At 42.2% G+C, this 22,592-nt stretch overlaps 1 long non-coding RNA gene across 1 annotated transcript in view; it reads right to left on the bottom strand.

Annotated features, from left to right (window-relative positions):
* The window catches only part of LOC116385220 (uncharacterized), a 65,532-nt gene that overhangs the window by 38,553 nt on the left and 4,387 nt on the right, over positions 1-22,592 (bottom strand). Inside the window, exon 2 of the long non-coding RNA XR_004212853.1 lies at positions 15,452-15,555. This is a non-coding gene — a long non-coding RNA (uncharacterized LOC116385220). The remainder of the gene's footprint in view (positions 1-15,451; positions 15,556-22,592) is intronic.

The raw sequence follows: 22,592 nt of genomic DNA, 5'->3' as shown, positions 1-22,592 counted from the left end.
GATAGCTGAAGAGAAGTGAACTCTGTCTCAAAAACAGTTAATATTTGCAGACAGTCCTGTGAGGACACAGATGACTTGCAAAAACAAAGGAAATGTGGAAGGGTGGAATTTCTACCTGACCTGAATGGCTGCTTGCACTCTTGTGCGTTATTATGTTATCGTGCTTACGTGTCTAAATGCATCCAGACATGCGAGCATTCATATGTCCTCTGTGTTGGCACACGATGTGCTTGTGTGCGCTTTTGGGCCGGAGTGTATTTGTATGCATTCGTTTTTTGGGGTTTTTTTTGTATTGCTTCCGTTTTGAGCATTTCTGCCTGTGTGTGTGTGTGTGTGTGTGTGTGTGCGTGTGAAGGCCGAGGACTCCCCACTGACCTGCTGTTTGGCAACAGACAGTCAGAGTGGAACTGGCCATATTACTGTTCTTACCCTGCCATCTGCTGGCTCACATCATTCTAGGCCCTGCATCCATCCCTCCGTCACAAATACACCCCTATGTCTCTCTCTAACACACACACACCTCCCTTGCTGTTTCCTTACATTTCTCTCTCTCTCTCTCTCTCTCTCTCTCTAAGTTTATCTTTGTCTCTTCTTTTCTCCATTTCATTTCTCTTTACACAGGAGCATCATCTCTCGCCCTCCGCGTCCCTTAACATTCCCTCTCCTCGGAGGGAGAGAAAGGGAGGCGAGCAGAGGAACTAAAAGGGAGCGGCAGACGATTGTTATCGAAAAAATAAGCACGGTGTTTGAAAGGGATTTTAATTGAGGCATTCGTTATATTTGAAAAGGTGAACTCCCGAGGGGACAGAGGGAGAGGAGCGGCGACCCTATTCATATCCGCCGACATTCATGAAGAATGGCATCTTTTGACTTTCCCTTTTAAAGCTGTGCAACCTTAAATGGCCTAAATATAGAGGAGGGGAGGCAGACACGGTAATTCCCTGCACCTTGGGGGGGGCGCCACCAGAGTACGGGACGGTGGGAAACAGCCGACGACTCCAATTAAGAATGAGGGAGGGTCCAGCCACCCAAAATATAGGGAAAATATCCTCTCAACTAGCCCCCTGAAGGGGGCATCAATCCATCCCATTTTCTTTCTAAAAATCTTCCCTCTACCTCATTCTAGTTTTTTCCCTCATTTTTCTTTGTTTCCTTTTTATACTCGCTTCTTTCTTTCTCTCCCTCGTTCTGTCTCTCTGCAGTAATTATGCCATTAATAATGTGTGGGCCTGATGATTGTCCCGCTAATACTACTTGTCCGGTTTGTATTTCTACAGCTTAACTCCGGAGGAAGTCGACAGGGTGCTCATTTGTTGTCGTTTGGGAAGGCCAGCTCTTTATGAGTCCCACTTCCAGTCAAGCAGACGACCCCCTCACGTTTCCCCTCGCTATACTCTGTCCGTCTGACCGCTGAGTAAAACTTGTTAGTTCGTTGTGAAGTTCTTGTACAACAGCTCGAGGCAACACACAGTAGGTTTGTAGGTTTTTGTCTCTGCGCTGTCTCCCCCAATTCCACCCTGTTTGCAGATCCGTGTCCCTTCTGAGGGAGACGTTGCCCAAGAGTGCTGTTCAGCATTGACAACAGTGATCACCCTTCAGCATCGAACCCCTTCATCCTGTCATTTGATGTCTTATGCAGTTTTGCTGTGACTAAGTGATGAAGTCTTCCCGTATTATTGGGAAAAAGTTTTACCCTTACGCTTTGGGAAATACCCGCAGGCACCGCTCTGTGAAAGCATAAGTGATGATTTATGCAATGATGAAGTTATAAAACTTTGTTGGAAGTGCCGTACCCACAGAAGGTATTCATCATCAGCCGTCATCTTTCATATCTACAGTATCATGCAACATCTGTGAAAAACTCATTAGATAAGACATCGAAATGCTGTAAAAGTTAGTGACAGCCACTTGTTGATAAAATAAGGTTATTTTGTCTACTTTTGATGGCTACATTAAGATAATATCCCAGCAGGAAAGAGAACGTGACGCCAGCTACATAAAAGTACATATTTAATAATTACTAGGCTCCGTGACTTGGTTTTCTGCTCTCTAACTCCTCATTGGGTGAATGAAATGCTTCAGCCAATGCGTCTCTGATCTCCAGCAAAGTTGTTTCGCTTAAAAAAAATGCTATGCTGCTTGACATTCCATGTTGGATGGGATAAGGCATGTTCAGCTTCATGACTGTAGATTTGACTGGTTAAGTGGTGCAGTCTCAAAAAAAAAAAAAAAAAAAAAGAGGTTGACATGGACTGAAGCATTCTGGGGGAAAACGTGCATATTTCGAAAAAAAAAAAGAAACCAGTACGCACACGTGTGGATCACACACTGATCTTACAAAATCCTTGATAATAATGCTGATAATGATCACAGCTCCGGCATGAAAAAAAAAACCCAGCCTGTTATTCATTGAGCTCCTTGCCAAACAAAACACCATTCTTTGTTGCATTTCATTTTGCCATAAAAACCTCCAAATCTGACATCCACTGGAAATGAGTGGGGTGTTTGTCTTGAGCCTATGTGGGACGGGGTTCAAAGCTGCATGTCTAAACAAGGTGCGGATCAGCAAGATTCAAACGAATGTGATTATTAGACCACTACTGATAGTTTGGGGTTGTGCAGTCACCTGGATGAGGAACGACATTCTGTCCAACAAACAGCACACAGACACTTCATGCATTCATTGCTGTAGGTAAGCATAGATACACAAACTGTACGCAACAATACACAAACTCTTCTAGAGACACGGATGCCAACATCCAAACACATCCAAACTTCCCATAATTATGCAAATATTGCACAGTGAGCACACCGTAAACCCCTTTAAAGCGGCAGCAGGAGTACCTCAGCGCTCTCCCCGTGCTTTACGTCTTCTCAATACAAATTCTTCACAATTTATTCGCTGAAACTTAAATCCCACTGAAAGTCGAACATGATTTATTAAGCTCTGATACTACTTTAGACTTGCATAACACCAACAAGCCGCTGCGGCGGATCGCACAGCGAAACTCATTTGCAATAAAGGCACATTTCTAATATCAGAGTGCACGTTCTGAGCAAGTGACCAAGTTGAGGTGTGATCTGTTATTTAGACAGGTTGGATGCACTTCCTCACAGCCTGAAATTTCCCCCGGGGCTCTCTTCCATTTCTCACTGTCATGGATTTGAATCTTTTTACCACTGAACTCTTACAATTACTGAACATTCATCACCTGCCTACCTTCTTAGCTACCCAGATACTGTGTGGAGACCAGAGATATGGGACAGAGCGGTGCAGTCGGGAATACCAAGTAACACTGCTGCTAACACAGTGATGAATTCTTACATCGTGGGATAGCAGGAATCTTTTTTTTTTTTTTCTTGTTTTGGTGTCTGCGTTTTCCCCAACCGGGTAAAAGGTTTTGAGAGGTTTGATCTCGTATATATTTTGTCAACATCCTCAATCATTTAAATGTTTGTATTACACACTTATTTAAAAAAAAAAAAAAAATCACAAAATTGACCCAGTTTGAGTCCCAGTTTGCAAATACTGGGTTAACTTTGCCAAGTGTTGACGGGGTGTTTTGACCCAATTTTACTTAAAATGGGTTCTTTACCTTTATTCATATTGAACTAAAATGTGGTTATTTTGACCCAGCGTGAGACACAACAAGCTCACGTTTTAGCATAAAACAGTCACATCTGTTGTTAGTCAAACAGAATGCTTATGATGTTCAAAACTGCAAGGATACAGGTATTATTAACAATCAGTAAGAATTAATGACTAAGCTAAAAGTAAAGCATTAAAGGTAAAAGTTAACTCAGAAGAAAGTTTGTAACCTCAGTACTTCTTTGTATGCACATCTTCTAAATGTACAGTCAGCGGTTGTCATTCATTGATTCATTTCATTCCTCGAGAAAAAACAAGGATCCTCTCGACTGTAAATCCTCCATAATAACTGGAAATGATCTTTGCAAGATGCATGCCCCACTGTACCTACAAGAACTTATGACCGAATGCCACTGTATATCTCTGCAGCTTTCCCCTCATGAATAAAAGGCCTTCTCTGTGAGGTGAGAGGATTTACCCCCCCCACCCGTGGCACTCCCACTCGCGCCCTCCGGTCCCTTGTGTTACTCACGCTCACTTGTAGAAGTCCCTTAACGCTGACCCAGAAAGCATAAATATATTATAATCTCATCACCTGTCCATTTATACAGGTGTCACCCTGCCTCGCAACTTGATTTCCAGGAGGGCAGCAGTTTTTCCTGTGGCGGCGATTGAAGTCACAGCATTATTATCAGGCAAAATGTATTCATGATAGCAGAGGTCCGAGTGCCCTGTGGGCTTGGTAATATAATACCAGACCTCTTTATCAAATTTAACAGTTTATTGGAAACAGCTTGTACACATGATTTAGGCGCGGGACGGTGAGGCAAGGCTCCGGGTATCCTCCTAACACACCTCCCATACGCACACCCAAATGTACGTACACACACAAACTCAAACACATGCCGTACACACAGCGGCGCTCAAACACGCACGCATTTAATCACACATCTCCCTCCTCCTCCTCCGCAGAGCCACAGCTCTCTTTTTCCCCATCATATCTAACACAAACCTCTCATTGGATGAGGCAGCATATTTTCTGCGGTGGTCTTTTGTGCGCTTTGTTGTTTGTTTTCTCTGAAGAGCAGTGCGATAACAAAAGCGTGACGTGACAAATGGACTTTGTGCCCCGCAGCCATATTTAAGTGATAGGTTACTGAATGGGAGCTAGCCTCCCATCTCATCTCTATATATATATAGATGCAAACATGCACACAAATTGTACACACGTCGATGAACACACTGACACCTCGTGTGTCAGCAGACCTGTATGCAGACTCGGAAAATATGGATTTAACTCATTTGTTTCATATTATTATAAAATAAACCAGTCAGTATTTTGTGGGCTGCCTGGATCAGAAAACATGTGGAATATACCGCCCCCGCCATCTTAGTTTCTCCACCCACGGCTTGAGAACTACCTTTGCAAAGGTGAGCCATATTTTTCTTGCAAGCCAATCAGAACATACTAGGTTTTTTCGGGAGGAGGTCTTAAAGAGACAGGCGCTAAAACGTCTGTCAGCGTTTGAGAGGTTGAATACAGGTATATTCAGAGAGACAGTATGAGAAAAGTAATGTTTGTTTGTATTTTACGTTAAAACACATAAGATTGTTCTAGCATAAATTCAAAATACAAGTACGAACCTTAAAATGAGAATGATGTTTAGCCTTTAAAGTTCATCAAGATGCCTTTAGTGCATTTTTTTTATAGTTTATTTTAGATTTTTGACTCATTAAGTTTTGTCTTGTCAAGAATCATAAAAAAAGTGAAGAGCCATAGTTATAATATCATCCTGTTAATGTTCCTCTGTTTCACTTCAAAGGGTCCAGGAACTAACTAAATACGACACATTACCTCCAGTGTCACAACATCCTCATAACTACACGTCCTCTTCTCCTCTCTAAGGTCTCCTATGGGGAAGGGAAATAGAAACCATCAGTTGGCCGGCTAACGATTTAAAGGGACGGTTCAAAGGTCGTACGCAAGCTATTAATGATCCCTTTTTTAACAAAAAGCACGCACAGGATCCGTCCAATCAGACGGAGTCGAGAAGTCACCCGGGGCCTCCAGAAGAAGATCTGTCTGGTTAAGGTTAGACTGAGGAAGAGCAGAGGCTGAGCAATCTGCTCTGATGTCTCTGTATGGATGTGTGTGTGTGTGTGTGTGTGTGTGTGTGTGTGTGTGTGTGTTAGCAAACAAGGAACAGGTCGGTCAACTGCCTATCAATGAGTGTGAAAGCATGCATGAGCGTGTTCACTTGTTATTCCCGTATATATATTAAACCTTCATTACATATCATACCTTTTATAAATTGTGTTTTATGTCAGTTAAAAAGTTTCAGCTATTTAAATGACTGTTTTTTTGAAGCCATTGAAGAAACCTTCAAAATGATGAAAAACACATTCCACCTGAAAACAAGGTATTTTTGGCTGCGACACAAACAAATTTGTTTACTTCGTCTGACACTTTCAAATTTGGAAGCACTCTTCTAAAAGAGTTTGTGGAAATGGAGCTCCAGATTTACCAGACACTATTGCCTCTGGATAAAAATACAAAATTTAAAAAAACAGTTAACATTGTACCCTGCTCATATTTGTTGGCAAAAATTGCCATATTCAGAATACTGGCTTAAAATTTTGCCAGCGTGCCACGGCTTAAAGGTTTTTCGGCTTGTTTAGCAACTGCAGAGCTCCGAGTATAAACATTCATTAATCCTTTCGGCCATTTCTGCCATCAACAGGCGCTTGCTGTATGACAGAGGTTATCTGCGCAACAATGAATAAGTTTCAAGCATGACTGACCCAAGACCTCTCGCTGTCGAATATAATCTGTCTGTACGGTTAGTGTGTGTTCTTTTGGTTTTGTTTTTAACATGTCTTCTTCAACCTCTTCTCTACTTCTGCTCTGTTCTATTCCGGTAGCCTCTGACTACGGCCCCCCATCAGTCCTCTGGAAGTTAATTATGGGAGCCAAGCTGTTGAGGGGTTGAGGAGAAGCTTTTTTTGCCCGAATACTGGATATACACCAAGTCTGGCAAACGCCACCGAGCATTGTCTGCCGTGATAAAATATGGACGGAAGTGCTGCTAGGCAAATCGTTTATCAGCCAGGTTTAGCATGCACATGTGAAAATGAAAGACTGTGCAATCTGCATAGGTTGTGTGAGCTTAGTTTAGTGTAGCCAACACCGTTTGTTGTGTATAAATGGCGTGCTGGCTGTCGCCCCCGTGGGACGTGATCAATCACACATTGCCTGCTTTGCTCTCTAACAGCTATGGGCAAATCTATTCAAAATATTCAAACTAACATTTCAGTCCCACCTTAACTGCATGCTTTGTTGCTTTGTACTTTCTGCGCCTTTGTTTGGCGCCTGTGTGAGAACCTGGTGTTCCTCCCGTTACGTATTCCACATTATAAAAACCATAAACTTATCTCTAAACTCCGCAAGACATCGCCCCATTTAGTACCAAAGCACTAATGGTCTATTATGATAATTAAATCCAACATATTTCTTCAACCCCGGGACAAGCCATTATATGGAGCATGAGCTGGCATGTTTGCTCTGTCACAAAGCGGCCTCTGAAATAACTCTGCGTGCTCAGTTTAGTCTCCCATTCCCAATTTGCCTTAATGAGCCGATTCAAGCTGTCAGCCAGCGAGAGAGAAAGGGGGCTGAGATGACTGTCAATCCGTGGTGAGTGGAAGGGGAAGACGGGGATGAATGGATAGATGGAAGGAGGGAGGAACCGAGAGAGGTTTAGGGAGGTGGAGAAAGGTCAGGCGCAGATTACACGTGCAGTCAGCAGAGCTTCAGGCAGAAGAAAGGGTGAGAGCCTACTGTTGACGGCTGGTGTTCACAAGAAAACTTACCAACAAGCTTTGTAGATATTTTGTCTCTTTCATAAGATGAAAAAAAAAATCTGATGTGTGGACGTTAAAGTCACTTATAGATCATAAAAAAAAAAAAGAGATCTTTGTACAAATATTAAACATTCACAGAGCTAAATACCAGAAAATGACAAAGGCAGCAAAGTACAATAAAACTACATATCACTTCAAATTCAACTTAACTTACCTTAATGACTTAATCATTGACCGAAACAATGTCATTCTCATAAAAATTTTCGTCAATTTAGAGGAGGGGGACCTTTAGTACATGGCTATTAACAAGTAATCACAAGAGGTGTTATAATGAAGAATGCCCTTCATTTTTGCAGAGGGCAAGGTAGACACCGGTGTCCAGCCCTCGTCTTCAGAGGAAAATATGGAGGGAACTTAGGTGTTTGATGATGCGTTTAATCCACACAGGAATACATTAATATGATAGTCAGTGGAGCGGCAAAGCCCTCAAGTAAGGTTCTCTCATTAGTATGTTTCTCTATTTCTTTTTTTAATTATTCAACAAAAAAAACGAGGAGCCCGCGTGACAGATGTATTGGCTGTGTCAAGAAGGAATGATTTGAATTTGAATTGTGCATACAATCGTGCTATTATGAGGGCTCATTTGTGTATGTGAACAAAATATTTGCTTCTAATGAGAATTGGCTTCCGAAGCCCGAGTCAAATGACAGCGGCATGTTTTACTGCAATACTTACTCTCTGTTTCAAGGATCCGCTCACGTTTTGCGTGTTCGAATGTCACGAATATGAATCGAACACATGATATAAGAAATTACGTTATTCGGAGCATAAACAGATGCACGATGATGCAAAACGGGGAGGTGGACCAGACGCAGTCTACCGCGCCCCGTCTGTGTCTCGGACTTCAAACGCATACCATTTAGAGTGTGCAATGCCCCATGCAACCCTGGTGCTTGAACAAGTCATTCCCAAATCATCTCGGTGGGTTATTATCTCACTTTGCCATTGTCACAACTGGTTGGCGAGGCTTTCATCATGCTTGTAAGGTAAACACCTGATCTGCACACACTGGGGTATTGTCTTCTAGCCTCTGCTTGGACACAATACAGCAGCCAACCGCATGAAAGTAACAGAATTATGAACGGCACCGCTGCACGTAATCACTCAAGAGAAGAAGGTTATATGCAACTATCAACATTGACGAAAGAAATATATATTTTCCTCAACTCGTCTGCAGTGGAGTTTATCTGGCTGGTTTGGAAAGGTTTCATAAATCAAGGAGTTGTGGAATTGTCTCAATAGAGGAAGCTTACAAGTTATGAAAACTGCATGTGCGTTCAAGAAGCAAAGCCTGGATTGTGTTTAATACATTCAAAACATCTTTTATCTTCAAACACTGACATCCTGAGGTTTGTTGCAAGCAGTAGTGTGTATGTATTCTCTTCTCTTCTATATATGTATTTCTTTCAAGTAGTTTTTACTTGTCTTAAGGTCTCAGATTACCTAATCGCAATGGATGTCCTTTTGTTAAACGTGCAGCTCTTTCACCGATTCTCATTATTGTCTCCTCTTAATTTTCCTTGACACAGTTAACCACGCTGGGTTCCACCGCTCCGACTTGAGGTTAACACCAACCTCCTGCAAAAGGTTAGCCAGGTAATTCATTGCTTGATTGGGCTCACTCTGCAATTAATCACGCTTAAACGCATACCCTCACAGAGCGATCGTTTAGGAATGATGATTAATGAAAGCGTCAAATACTCCTCGCATTCCACTTCTTACCGGGCGGCTGCCGGTAATGTGGGTCACGGCTGTCAAAGAAGTACCGCGGTCACCCTCGGCCTCAACTGTTGATGGTGCTCACGCGCCCTGAAACAGGGGTTAAAGGTCTTGTGAGTAAATTCTTTTATGGGGTTTTTTTTTTTCCACTCCTGTGTCTTCGGTCCCCTTTGAATAGCCAGCTGCAGTGGAGCGGAAGTGATTTGCGAGATTCCGCACGCATCAAAATGCAGGTGCAAGGTCGAGAGGGAGCGGGGCGCACCTCGTGGGCATGCGAGACGACGTGCGAGACAGTTGTGTGTCAGTGATCGTTGAGTCAATTAATTATTGAATTTGGCAAGAGATCAATCGTTCCAGTGAGGTGATCCCATTTCCAACTTGCAACATATTGAGACAGTAACCTATGACAACATTAATCACTAGCACAACAGCAGGCTAATTCCCACATGTAATTAGTCTACATTTTAATTCATCGAAATCTAGCACTTTTCTAAACTCGCTTAATTATGTACTTACACTTAATTATAGTCCCCCCCTTGGTTTGTTTTCAGTGCCACAGATGGAAAAACATATTTATTTTGGGGTGGAAGAGATAAAATAAAAACTCCACCTGGGAAAGGAACGGCAGGTCTCTGCTGAGTTGTGCTGCGTCTGGTAGGAATTTACTGGATTAGCTCAGTCACAAAATGTGAGATGAACCACATTGTCAATCACCCTCAGGGCAGAGCAAGAGAGGAAGAGCTGTCAATCAAAGCGGGCCTTCAATCGTCCCATTCACATCGCCTCCTGGAATCAGTCTCTCCCGCTGACTGCTCTTTGACATTTAACGCACCGGGGCCACGAGGATGGAGAGGAAAAAAAAACATCCTCAGATCCTCCCTTTCTTTCTGTCCTCCATCTTTGTGCTTTAGCAGAGGCTAAAATGTGTGTTTAAAGTAATGACGTTGTTCATTTAGCGCCAGACAGTGCAATAGCTGTGAGAAACAACTGTAGAGCAGACAAAAAGGTTGCTGTAACTCTTAAAGTGCTGTGGCAAGCAGGCAGGACTGTGGAGCATGCCACAGAGACTAAATGGATTGGACTGTGCAGACTTATAAATCGTTAAAATATTCCGTTGCAGGCTGGAAAACATATGACTTCCCTGAACAGTATCTCCTTTGGGCTTCTACTTTCCTCGAGATGCATTATGAAATCCGCACCGAGCTCATTGATAAAATGCAATGCATTTGCTAAAGCTCAAACAATAAATGCACCCAATTTGGCAATCGAGTCGATAAAAAAAAAAAAAAAAAGAGGGAACGAAAATCTGAAAAACGGCTAATCTGCTGAACAGATAATACCTCCTCTGCTGCCCCCCCCCCTTCTGAAAGACGCTGGGGGATGAAAAATCCAGCCGCAGTTTGTTGTCGTTTTTATGTGTTTTCTCTCCTCTTGTTTGTATTCCGGGGCAGCCGCCTGGCTCCGAGTGAGGTATACAGAGTCATTGCTCTTTTGGCTCCAGCCCTGACACCTCGTGCCCTCAAGTGTGGACTCCTTAGCCGCGATCTGATCAGCATCTTTATAGTTTATCAGCCTTGGGGTTCAATTTTGGCTTGGATGCTTTTACAAATGAACGCAATCACTGGTGAGCCTTCGCATCCTGATTGCATTGAGAGAAGCGGGTGGAGGAAAGTTTAGTGGATTACCGTGCCACTTGAGGATGGAGCACAAACACACCGCGGCAGCCACAGAGGGGGGGCCGCCTGTGCCCCCCCCCCCCCCCACTCCCCTGCCTGGGCTATTGGCACTCGCTGCTTGTACTCTGTCTTATTTCACTAAAATAATATAATTGTCTCCCGTCTTATTGCTTGTAAAGCCATCTTCTGTCTGCAGGCGATGTGTGTGATCAATGCACTATCTAACAGAATCAATTCTTCCAGGAATACCTTGTGTTTGTGAAAAGATTCCAGGCAGATGCAGCAAGAGACGGGGCTTGAAGTCGGATCCTGTGGTACTAGGATTAGTTTAGCGACTTGGACCCTCCAGTTCACACTGAATACCGTGGGCTCTTCGCCCATTTCTCATGTTGTTCACTGTATGGTGTTTGTGTGTGTGTGTGTGTGTGTGTGTGCAAAATAGGCTTCCCAGGGAATTCACATTCATATTGCCAGTAATGGGCATCATCCCTCGAACATCTTCTAAGCAGTTTATCCCACTTGTAACTGCTGCAGTATTTGGTCCCCTTGAGATGTTTTCAACTGTGCTGGAAAATGGTAATACATGTCATGTCCCCTGTATGGCAATAAAAAAAAACACGATTTCCTGAATTTTACCGGAGAAAAGGAATTTGTTCTCAACACATGTTTTATTTCATCAATCAACAGTGTCATCGCTGTGACTACTGGACATTGTAGCATGGAAAATGAATTTGAAAAGAAGACTGTATACAACCAGGAAAAAGGTAAATAATAACATCTTTATATTCCACACAACTGCAACTTCCCTCCAACCAAAACACCTTGACTCACGGCTGCGATGGCGGCGCCGATCACGTCACACTACGGTGAATGTATTAACGTCCCACTGCCAGTCCTGACTGCCTGTTCCCAGTGTGCACTGCTCCTCTAATTCTACGACTAAACAATGATATCAAAAGTGAATTATGTGAGACCTCTGGGGTGAATCGAGCGGAGTAATATGCCAAAAAACTATTACAGGGGGAAACTATGGGAATAGACCCCTCTGGAGGAGAAAAAAAAAAAAAGAGAGAGAGAAGAGAGAATTGAGGAGCGGGATCAAGCCAAAGGGAACCATTTTGGCAGGTCAGGTTGTAATTGATTGTCAATGGAAATCTCTGTGGCAGGTTTGTCTCATCACATCTTTTCATGTTTTTGCAGATTTCTTTCTGACGTAGAAGTGAGAGAGCATACCGTAAAAGACCTGAGAAAAGAGCAGGATTGGTTTTGAGCATGTTTCTTTTGTAATATGGTGTAAACTACTGGCTTGGAGAGCCTTTAGCAAAAGCAGCATCTGGCTTAATAAGCATGCAGAAGTTCCCAGGAAGTGCCATGGCATATTGAGTTACTTCTACGCGCTGGAAGAAGAAAAAAAAAAAAAAAAGGAGACTTTATGCAAATTCAAGTATGCCGTGGCAATTGTCATTCAGTTGTTTAGTCCAGCGGTTTAATTCGATTTGAGGGAAAACAGCGATGCCAAATTGTGTCTTTTGATAACATCGCTGCAATGATTGAGTTATGCGTTATTGCCTTTGTGAGTCTGAGTTTGGTCTGTTGCTCTGCAGTTTCAGGATTTACCTGAGAGCAGCTCAAGCAGCAGGTCCAAAATCCTTTCATTTCCTTTGTAAACCACATGTCATGCTCTATATTAGGTGGATAAAGGACGTATGTGCCTTCATGTCTGCGCACCTTAGATCTGGCTGGAGATTTCACCCTCCCTCTTTTTCCTCCCCCTTCCTCCGCTCTGTTTACTTTCCGACGGTCTCATCTTCACGTGTCTTCTTGTGTTGTTTTTTTCCCCTTTACCCCTCTATTGCTTCCCTCTCTCCCTCCGTGTCTCCGTCCATCCCGCCAGGCTCTGCAGCGCCGGCCTCGGCCCATTCTTTGGGTAGCACAGGAAGTGAAACTGTAACACAGAGTTCACTGGTAATTGGCCACGGTCACGCTAACCAAACAGGAAGGAATCTGCAACTGATTAGAATTCTTCCTCCTGCAATAATAGTCCTCCCCTAACCCCCCCCCCTCCACCCCCACGAAATTAATTACATTCGGGGGTCTATTCCCACTATTGGTTTTCCTGTTTTGAAGCTGCATTATAGAGGGACAAATCCCAAGACAACACAGCCTAGCTGGTTTTTCAATTACAGACAGACGGGCCGAGGAAGCACAGGCAGGCATCCATCTATCCATCTCTTCATCCGGACGGAGAGCTACTGGCTGGTCAGATGAGTCCGCAAGTCACAGACTGCTGAATAATCTCTTCATGACTCTCTCTCTCTCTCACACACACACACACACACACACACACACACACACACACACACACACAGATGTAAATACACGCAGACATAAACGGACCGCACTATCTCTGTAAAATGCTGTTCAGAATAACCTTTCCAAACAAACATACCCTAATTGTTAAGACTAACTATACTTAGTCTTAAAATCATCTTCCAAATGTAAGATACACAGTATTTGATAGGATTTAATAATAATATTGTCTCCACCATTCAGGCCTGTTGCTTCCAGGGCTCTTAGATTTGAGGAATTTATTCCAACAAAACCCCGAAGATCAAGAAGACTTTAAATAATCTAAGAAAATTATAAACATCACTGTTGGCGTTTTCACATTCTGGGTTTACTCTAAAAAGAAGAATCTGGGATCAATCACCCCCCCCCCCCCTTTTGAGACATTTAAACCAGCATTTCCTTTGTAGCTGTATTTGTATCATTTAGTATCTTAAATATCATTTTTACTGCTATTCTAAGATCTGTAAACAAAGAAGAACAAAGACACTTGTGCTTTGAATGAAAAAAAGTTTTGCAGATTTTATTTGCCTTTTAAAGACCAAAGTCCAACATGTACATTTGAAAATGTATGTGGTACCAAAACAGTATGAATTGTATGTTAAACCACGACTGCGCGGTGCCAGCTGGCATCGATACCACAGGAAACCAGGGGTTCCACCATTTTACGGTCGGCTGCTGCAGAAATGTTCAAAAACAATCGGCTTGTGGGAACGCTGCCCACCTGAAATTGTTTTGATGTCGCATTTTGAACAAGTGTGTTGCTTGATGTGACATATTCATTCCACAAACGAGGTTAAGCACACAAGAACAGCGGGACGCCGAAAGGTGCGCAGGCAACGTTTAAATGCTGTCGTGTTCCGCACCTTTCAAAATAAAATGAATATGAAAAATCATGGAGATGCATTTTCATCTCATCTTCACAGAGAGACACGGAGAGCCAGGGCTGCTTCAAAAATAAATGAATGCCTAACAATGTTTTTGATGTCCTATATTTAAATTTGTACGGTTACTTACATTACTCCTACTTCCCTGGTCTTGGAACTAATCCGATTGATATGGAAATGGGGTGCTCTGTTTCATGACAGAGTTGGGGAGAGGGAGAGAGGGAGAGAGAGAGAGAGAGAGAGAGAGAGAGAGAATTCCCAGGTTCGCTCCTACTCAAAATGTGCTGAAAACAGATTTTCAGAATCCTTTGGCTTCATGGTATTGGTTATAGGGGATTACACGAAGCACTTAAAGCTCGACAATGAGCTGCTCTTTTCTACCGGGGGGGGGAAAAAAAAAAGGTCCTTCATGCTGGACACATTCTCCACACTCGAGAGGTTAATCAGGAACAAATTAAGCCAATATTGTGATTGTGTCGGGCGCCTTTGACACACATAAGATTATATATGACAGTGAAATTTCAGATTTTTTTTTTTGTAGATTTATGGCAGAGGTTGCTTTTTTCCAGGTCTTGACAGAAAGTGAGTTATCATGAGGCATAGATTGTAATAAAAGAAATATACAAAACTCATGTAATATGTGGCAGTCACAATCATTATACATGCAAAACCTTCATTTATTAAATGAAATGTTACAACATGACAGGTAAATGTTGATTATTTTCTGCATTAAATACAGCCATATATCTAAACTAGTATGTTGTCCGGTTTGCATCAGTCAGAGCTGTGCAGACTCAACTCTTCTTTTTCAAACTTCAAACTTTTTTTAAATAATAAAATTAGATTTAGAATTAGCAATTTCGTTTTTTTAGGAAACATTAAAGTCTACATGTTGTTACAAATCTTACTTATATTATATTTAGGGTATACGTTTTTTTTTTTTATAAAGAATGTAAACATTTTTAAATCAGTAAAAAAATAACTCAATAATGTTTTTTTAATTTGTTTTGGGGGTGAAATCAACATAGCTTCTGTATCAAACACATACAGGTTGAAGGACATAATTATCTTGATAAAACTAACTGAGGTAAAAAAAAAAACAGTTTGTCATTACTGTCAAACTAACAGCAGTCTACAGCAGTGTTTCCTGAAGCTCAATAACATAAATCACACATGTGGCGTGCTCATATATGCAACAGCACGTTGAAACCAGTGTCCCCGAGCTTCCTGCTCGCTACCCGGGCAAATCCTTATCTGCCGCAAACTCTTCTTTTTTTTTTTAATCTTAAACAGCATTTAAAATCATCACTTACCAATTCCCTTCTTTAGCTGAACAGCCATTCAAGCGTGTGTTGTCTGTCATTGGGGTTGAAAATTGGGGAATGGGCTGGAAATTGGAACCACCGAGAATGCCGTCCTGGAAAAAGAGGAAATCAAAGTTAAATGAGATCATGCATGCCAAGAGAATGTTTAACCAAAGGGCAAAAAGGAAGCTGGAGATAACAGAGAAGAGAAAACCACTTAATGTTGTGTTACTGCAGTCTGTTTGGAATCGTGCATGCTTGTGTGTGTGTGTGTGTGTGTGTGTGTGTGTGTGTGTGTGTGTGAGAGAGAGGGGGTGTTACTCGTCAGTACACATTTAAACTGTCATCTTATGCATCTGTAAATGCACACGTTTGCGACTGCATCTGTAAATGTACATACTTCAAGTAAATAAATCACAGTGTTTATGTATTTGAGGATTTATGGATTCAAGAACGCATGTGTGTGTGTGTGTATGCATCCGAGCGTGTGTTTTTATAGCAACACGGGAATGTGAACGTACAGCGCGTTGTGTGTGTGTGTGTGTGTGTGCGCAGGTGTGTGTGCAGGTGACGACGGGCCTCGCAAAGGCTCGTCCCATAATGCAGTGTGTCTCAAAGGTGTTTGAAGTGGTGCACCGCGAACAATTAATAGTGAGCCTGTGATTGCGCTGAGCCCCAGTGATGCAGATTTCTTATGACAAGTTCACTTCAAAAGACCGAAATCCTGCCCCACCCAGAGCGCATATGGTTAGATGACAGGTTAGATGCTTTGTTTTAACATGAGAGGACATCAGGGCGTAGAGAGCACGGGGGGAGGGGGGGGCATTCCTAACCTCTGTCTGGGGGGCATCATTTTTATAAATTAATATTTACCCTCCTAAAACATAAACAGGATTAAAAAGGAATGTGTGATGAAAAAAAAAATGAAGAAATACTTGAATATCTGTCATTAAAAAATGAAATTGGTTCAATGAAATCTGTGATGATCTGACGTTTGATTAAAATGATGTTCATCAAGAGAAATAATCCATCTAACATTGGCTTCTCAGCTGCCATCTAACATTTGCGTTTGTTTTGCGCGGCTTCTTCTCTGATGAAAATCACTGCGCGAGTTGTCCATGACAGACGGGCCGGGACGGAGCATGTCTGGATTATGTTTATTTAATTTATCTGACCATTTATCCTCCCAGGTATTGTTGCCAGTGTGCGCTCTGTGTGCGTGAGCTGATGAAGCAGAGTGATCATGAGAGAGAGATGACAGGAGCAACGTTTCCAGCTCATGAGCAGAGGTGAGAGTGCGCTGAGAGGGAAAGATGCAGCCAGTCTGCACATGTCAAGGTCAGAAGTCCTTCCAAGGAATGAAGGGAGAGGTAGAGACAGATAGAGATCTCGTTCTCATGCGGCTCTGATGTGCTTCACTACAAAAGATCTGAGTCACAAAACCACCCCCCAGCCAATTAAAGCATTTTACACTACATACATTTACACCTAAATACTGCATTTGTTGATTGATATTGTCCATAACTTTCATTTAATGTGGCGTTGCTTTCCCACTGTGGTGTCTCTTGCAAAGAGGTTTTTATAAACGCAGAGGACCCACCTAGTCTTAAAAAAAAAAAAAAAAAAAAAAAAAAAAAAAGAAGTTGTCAATTTCACACAGTGTGATGTCATGTGCACAGAATACCTGTGGGTGGGTGCCATCTATTCACTGAATCATTTGGCGCTGCTGCGCTTTATTTCTTAATTCTCATTGCCATGAAACACTTCAGAAAGAATATCAACCCAGAAGCGATATTTTCTGCAAGCAAAAACTAGTTCAAAGACATTTTTTTCTCTGCCCCCAATCCTCAACTTACTGTCCTGGCATCTCGTCAATTTTCAATTTGCAATGACTTTTACAAGATTTTTTTTTCCTGACTTTGTAGCAACACTGAAGGCCCCTCCCACGGGCCAGTGGGTCACATAATTATTATGTGCAGGAAATGATAAGCATGTTTTAAAAGTGAAACTTAGGTTTAATTGTGGTTTACGGTTGCAATGAACGTTGTGTGAAATCACAAAAGTCAAATTCATGAGACTTTTGGATTATTTAAAGAATTTGGGCTGGATAATTTGTTATGACTCCTGTTGTTTCAACATTATGGGATGGTTGAGGTGTATATTCTGGACATATGACTGGCTTAACATTTTTTTTAAGGTACATTCATAAAGTCTATCTTTGTACACTATAACAGGTGTCAAAGTGAGTGAAAATGAGAAGCACATTCTCAAAATATGGCTGTTATTTTATTCTAATTTGGAGGTTATTTCTAGTGATAGGCGTGAACTTGGTGCAAACTGGCACACAGAAACTCCACGTGCTCAATGCATCGCTGACACTTAAAGAGAAAAAGGTTTCACCTCGACTTGTACATCAGCGCAAATCAGAAAAACCAGGCTGAAGACGGGAAATGGGAACGAGCGTGCGAGGTGTCCTTGGAGTAACCAAAACAACTGCGAGTCCAATTTCCTCCTTTGTCACTTTTTGTAGCTTTACACTCAACTGGAGAGCGAGCTGAGAAAAGAACGTGTTGTCGGTCCGACTAAAACACTGGCAGCTCTCCTGCCCGTGTGTAAAGCTGACATCCAGTTTCCTGAGTGAAGTCATTTCCTCAGTAGACGGTTTGCACAAACACAGGACTAATATCCGAGGAGGGGGGGGGGGGGGGGGGGACAGGGCTGCTTGTCTTGAAGAAAAGGGCTGATGGCAAACATTCACCTTTAAATTTAATTTTGCCCTTTTCGTCGACGGGCACAGATAAAGACATTCACTAGTCACGGTTAACTGGGAAAATATTATGATGAATGGACTTTTATTAGTATTTTCCCCCCCATTATTCATGACAATAACAACACAATGTCCTCTGACGGTAATGGTGCATGTGTGTGGATGCATCACTGGCAAAGGCAAGGGTACTTATTATGGAAACAGTGCTGTGATGAATGTGCCGGAGCAACTCAAACTTAATCTAAACTGCATTACATGTTGTTTTGAATATACCTCCCTGATATGCCCATCTTTAATGTACTATCAAGTGCAGGGAGCAGAATTGCTTTAGTCTCCAAATTCAGAGCGGCAGAGGGAGAAAGAGAGGCTTTAAAATACTGTCTGTGAGAAATGCAAAATTTATGAATACCCCCCTCACATCTCAGCTTGATTTATGTGAAATAATAATACACTATTTAATGCTTAAACATAGCTAGGAGCGATCCCTGGCTATCAAGATGTACAATGGAGTAATGGGGCTGGAAGACAAATCACCTTGTGGACTTGTGATGCTTATTTAAAGGTGCTCAGGCAGATATATTAAACTATATGTAATTGTACACTAACTCTGTGCTGTAGGCAGAGGCGGCAAACACAGGAGGAGGCCAGTCGTGATGCAGATGGAGTGGTGTAATCAATTTGACTCAAAGCATCAAGATCCGCGGCGGAGAGGAGGGAGAGAGACCCGGGGAGGACTCTTCGATCTGCTCTCCTGCCACCTTATTTAGGCTTTAGCCTCCATTCAAACACGCATCTGTACTTTTAAACAGTGTGAAAAACTTGTATCATTTATGGGATTAAAAAAAAATAAAAAAATACTTTCTGCTTGAGAAAAGACAAAAAAAATCCCACTTTCATCTGGTTGAAAAGTTAATTCTCAAGCTCTATTTTTAGTGTGTCAGCTTTTAAAAAAAAAAAAAAAAAAAAAAAAAAAGGAGGACCAGGCTCAAACGGAGCCAGTGGTCACACGGATTGTGATTTATGATTCGCTGATTGCCTCATTTAATTAAAGTAAATGGCAAAGCCAAAGCAAGGCCAAATTGTCCTGATCTGATGAATTGACCGCCATTTTACCACCAAAAGCAGGTAGGGTAAATAAACAGGGTAATTACAAATGGTAAATGAAGCCTCTGCGAGTGAGCCCTGTGGGCTGTGGGCGGCTCACCCAGGATGTACTGAAGAAGTGAACAGGCGTTCCCGTAACTTTCTTCTATCATCCTCCCTCTGTCTCTAAAGCCCGGCCCATGCCAAGAAAAACACGCTCGCATGCACACAGACACCTACGAGGTGCACATGCTCTCACATATTCGGTGACACGCACAACCGCAGCTCCCCCACACACACACACATAGCCCCACCCCACCCCGGTGCGTTCGTGTACAATTATAGCGACGGTGATCCACAGGTGTTGAATTCTTCTGGCAAGCCATAAAACATGATATGCATGATTTGTGCAGTCAGCCAGGTCTGTAATTTCATTCTCCTTTTCTTTCATTTTCCCCTTCCTGGGCCACACGATCCATTTTCCTGCTTTATGAGAGCGCAGACACCCAGAGAGACTTTCAGGATGATTACATGCCCCATGCCATGGGGGGGTCTGAGGAGCCAACACGCCAGCCTAAGAGCCGTGTCAGACCCGGGTGAAAAACATCCATTTGAATAAAGGTTTGGAATATTTGAACCGCTCGAGGTGTGTGTCATTTATCCACCTACTCGCAGATCCTCAAGTGAAACAATCAACTGCTAATATTTGTTTTGTTTTTTATCCGCTCAAGCATCAATAAAAAAAAAAAAAGCATAAATTTGACCAGGTATGCAGCCTGCTGTCACACGCTGATTTAAGATCAGTGGTCCCTGTGAGCGTCTGGCAAAATGAATCGAGCGCACCTCACATGGCTGCTGTATTCGAGGCGATAGATACATATGCACACGGTGGGGCATGATGTCACAGCACGTGGGTCGGTCGGCTGGCAAGAGGACTGCCATGAACCTCCGGGGGGGGAAAGTGAACAAACTCTGTCTGCTACTTTCACAGCGCTGCCTGAACGTGATCAGGGTGAGAGGAAGGTCCTGAGCTGTGGTGCGCTCGCATGCACACACACACACACACACACACACAGGGTTATATTTTCCCACATGCACACCTACAGTGTAAACGCCAAAGGAGGGAAACTAAAAATTGAGTTTGTACATATTAAAACTGAGTCATTATAATAATCTGATCCGAGATTCACATAAACGTATTTCTTATATTACTTCATAGCCAGTTACCATGGCTTGCCATTATCATGAATATAATGTTAATATCTATGTAAATAACTACCTCTCATGGATTTAAGATGAGGCTATGTTAGTTATTGGGTGCATACGGATGAATGCAAGTGAAAAGCTAAATAGGCCACAGAGCAGAATTTTTGCATACAGCACAATCTTGTTGTTTTTCGCAAACCTGTCAACGGAGGGAACTCCTCCAGCTCCAATTCACCAGTAAATAATATTCAGATGCAAACCACAGCATTAATCCTGGTGTGATTGACATTTTGTATCTGTGACAATACTCCAAATAATTAAAAACAGAAATCTTGAAAGGTAATGGCTTCTCGAATCCATTAAGTAGTTAAAGGTTATGAGAAAAAAAAAAAAAAGAAAAAAAAAGGATTATTGCTCACAGCAAAACTCCTAATTAAACGAGACTACGTAATTTGTTTCTCAATCCCTTTCACTTCATAAGCACAGCGCAGGTTAAATGAACGGGCAATGAAACATGTGTGTCATTTACCGTCACTCTGAGGAGACAACAACCAATCTTTTTTCCTTTTTTTTTTTTTTTTTGTGTATTAGTGCAAAAGCCAGTATGGTAGATTGGATAAGCAGACACACAATTCCTGCTAAATTGTTTGTTTAATTACTTTTTTCTTTCCTTTTCTTGTGAGCACACTTCCAAAGAGAGATGCTTCCCCCTCCTGGCTGCTCATAAGAAAGCCAAAGACTCCCCCGGTCTCCTGTGGCTGCCCTCGGTGCCACTGTGCACTCTGCTGTTGCTGCTGCTTGTGACCTGTGTGCGGATTCACATGTTAACACATCTACGCGCAGAAACATTAGACAGTCCACTCAGTTACTGGCTTTTAGTTCACTGTAAAGTTTGAGTTTGCACTGATGCTTTTCTGATTCCTCATTTGACTTTTCTTTTTTTTTTTAAAGATTATAAGATGCTATATTAATGTATTCTTGGACATTTACAAAGAGCTATAAATAGGGCTTGGGCTCGGCTGCAGTGATTTGGTGCATTGGTGGAACTTTAATGTATGTCTCTCTCCCTTTCCTGTCTGTCTCTACACTGTCAAATAATAAATAATATAAACTACAGCACAGCTTTGAATCCTGCTAGAATATTGCAGTTGTTAAAGTGTAGTTAAGTACTGTATGTATAGCCGCGGTTCTGATAAGACACTTCTTAATGGGTCAACCGTATTAGCTGTCGAACCAAGAGGAATAGAGCAACAGTACCATGCCTCAACTTTCATACAAACTGAATTCACGTAAACTAAAAAAAAACACTAAACTAAAATAATTCTTCTGAAAAACACGGCTGCGTCTAACTATCATTTCATTATCGATGAATTTGACGAGTGTCTTTATGAATGGCCTATGACATGGTGGGGAAAGAAAAGTAATAAAATGCACATCGCAACTACCGAAAGCCTTAGTTGACATATTCAAACAGCTTGTTTTGTCCAACCAACAGCCCAAAACTCTAAATGCATCAGTTAACTATCGTAGAAGACAAAGTAAACTCGCAAACATTCACATTTGACGTGCTGGAGCCAACACATATTTTGCTTTAAAAATTATCTAAATGACTATTCCGTTATCAGAATTGTTGCCAGTACCTATTCTGTCAATCTACTAGTCAATTACCCAGCTTATCATTACAGCTCGAATAAAAAAAACATGGCAACCAGGGTTGAATTAATTCACTTGCAATACAGCAAATACAGTAAAATGAATTACAGCAAAATGTTCTTATAAAGCTGCTTCTGCAGTTTCAGGTGCTGTTTTGAATTGAATGGACTGTTTACTGAATGCCAATTGACTCCCAGCCCTGCTCTCATGGTAAAGGCATATTAAATGGTGAATCTAAGAGGCCGTGCACCTCTTGCCCTCCGATGACAGAGAACAGATGATCTGAATTTCAAACGGCCACAGCCTCCGTGAACCGGTCTGTGTCTGCTCTCTGGTCACTGGCAGAGAGGATGGAGGGGAAAAAATGAGGAGGGGGGGCGTGAGATTGGGGGGGGGGGGGGGGGGGGGGGGGGGAAGCCCAGCAGAGAAAAAAAGAAAAAA

The sequence above is a fragment of the Anarrhichthys ocellatus genome, unplaced genomic scaffold (genome assembly GCF_004355925.1).
Source record: "Anarrhichthys ocellatus isolate YVR2014 unplaced genomic scaffold, GSC_Weel_1.0 scaffold10, whole genome shotgun sequence".
Taxonomy (NCBI): Eukaryota; Metazoa; Chordata; class Actinopteri; order Perciformes; family Anarhichadidae; genus Anarrhichthys; species Anarrhichthys ocellatus.
This window is presented reverse-complemented; position numbering and strand designations above follow the sequence as displayed.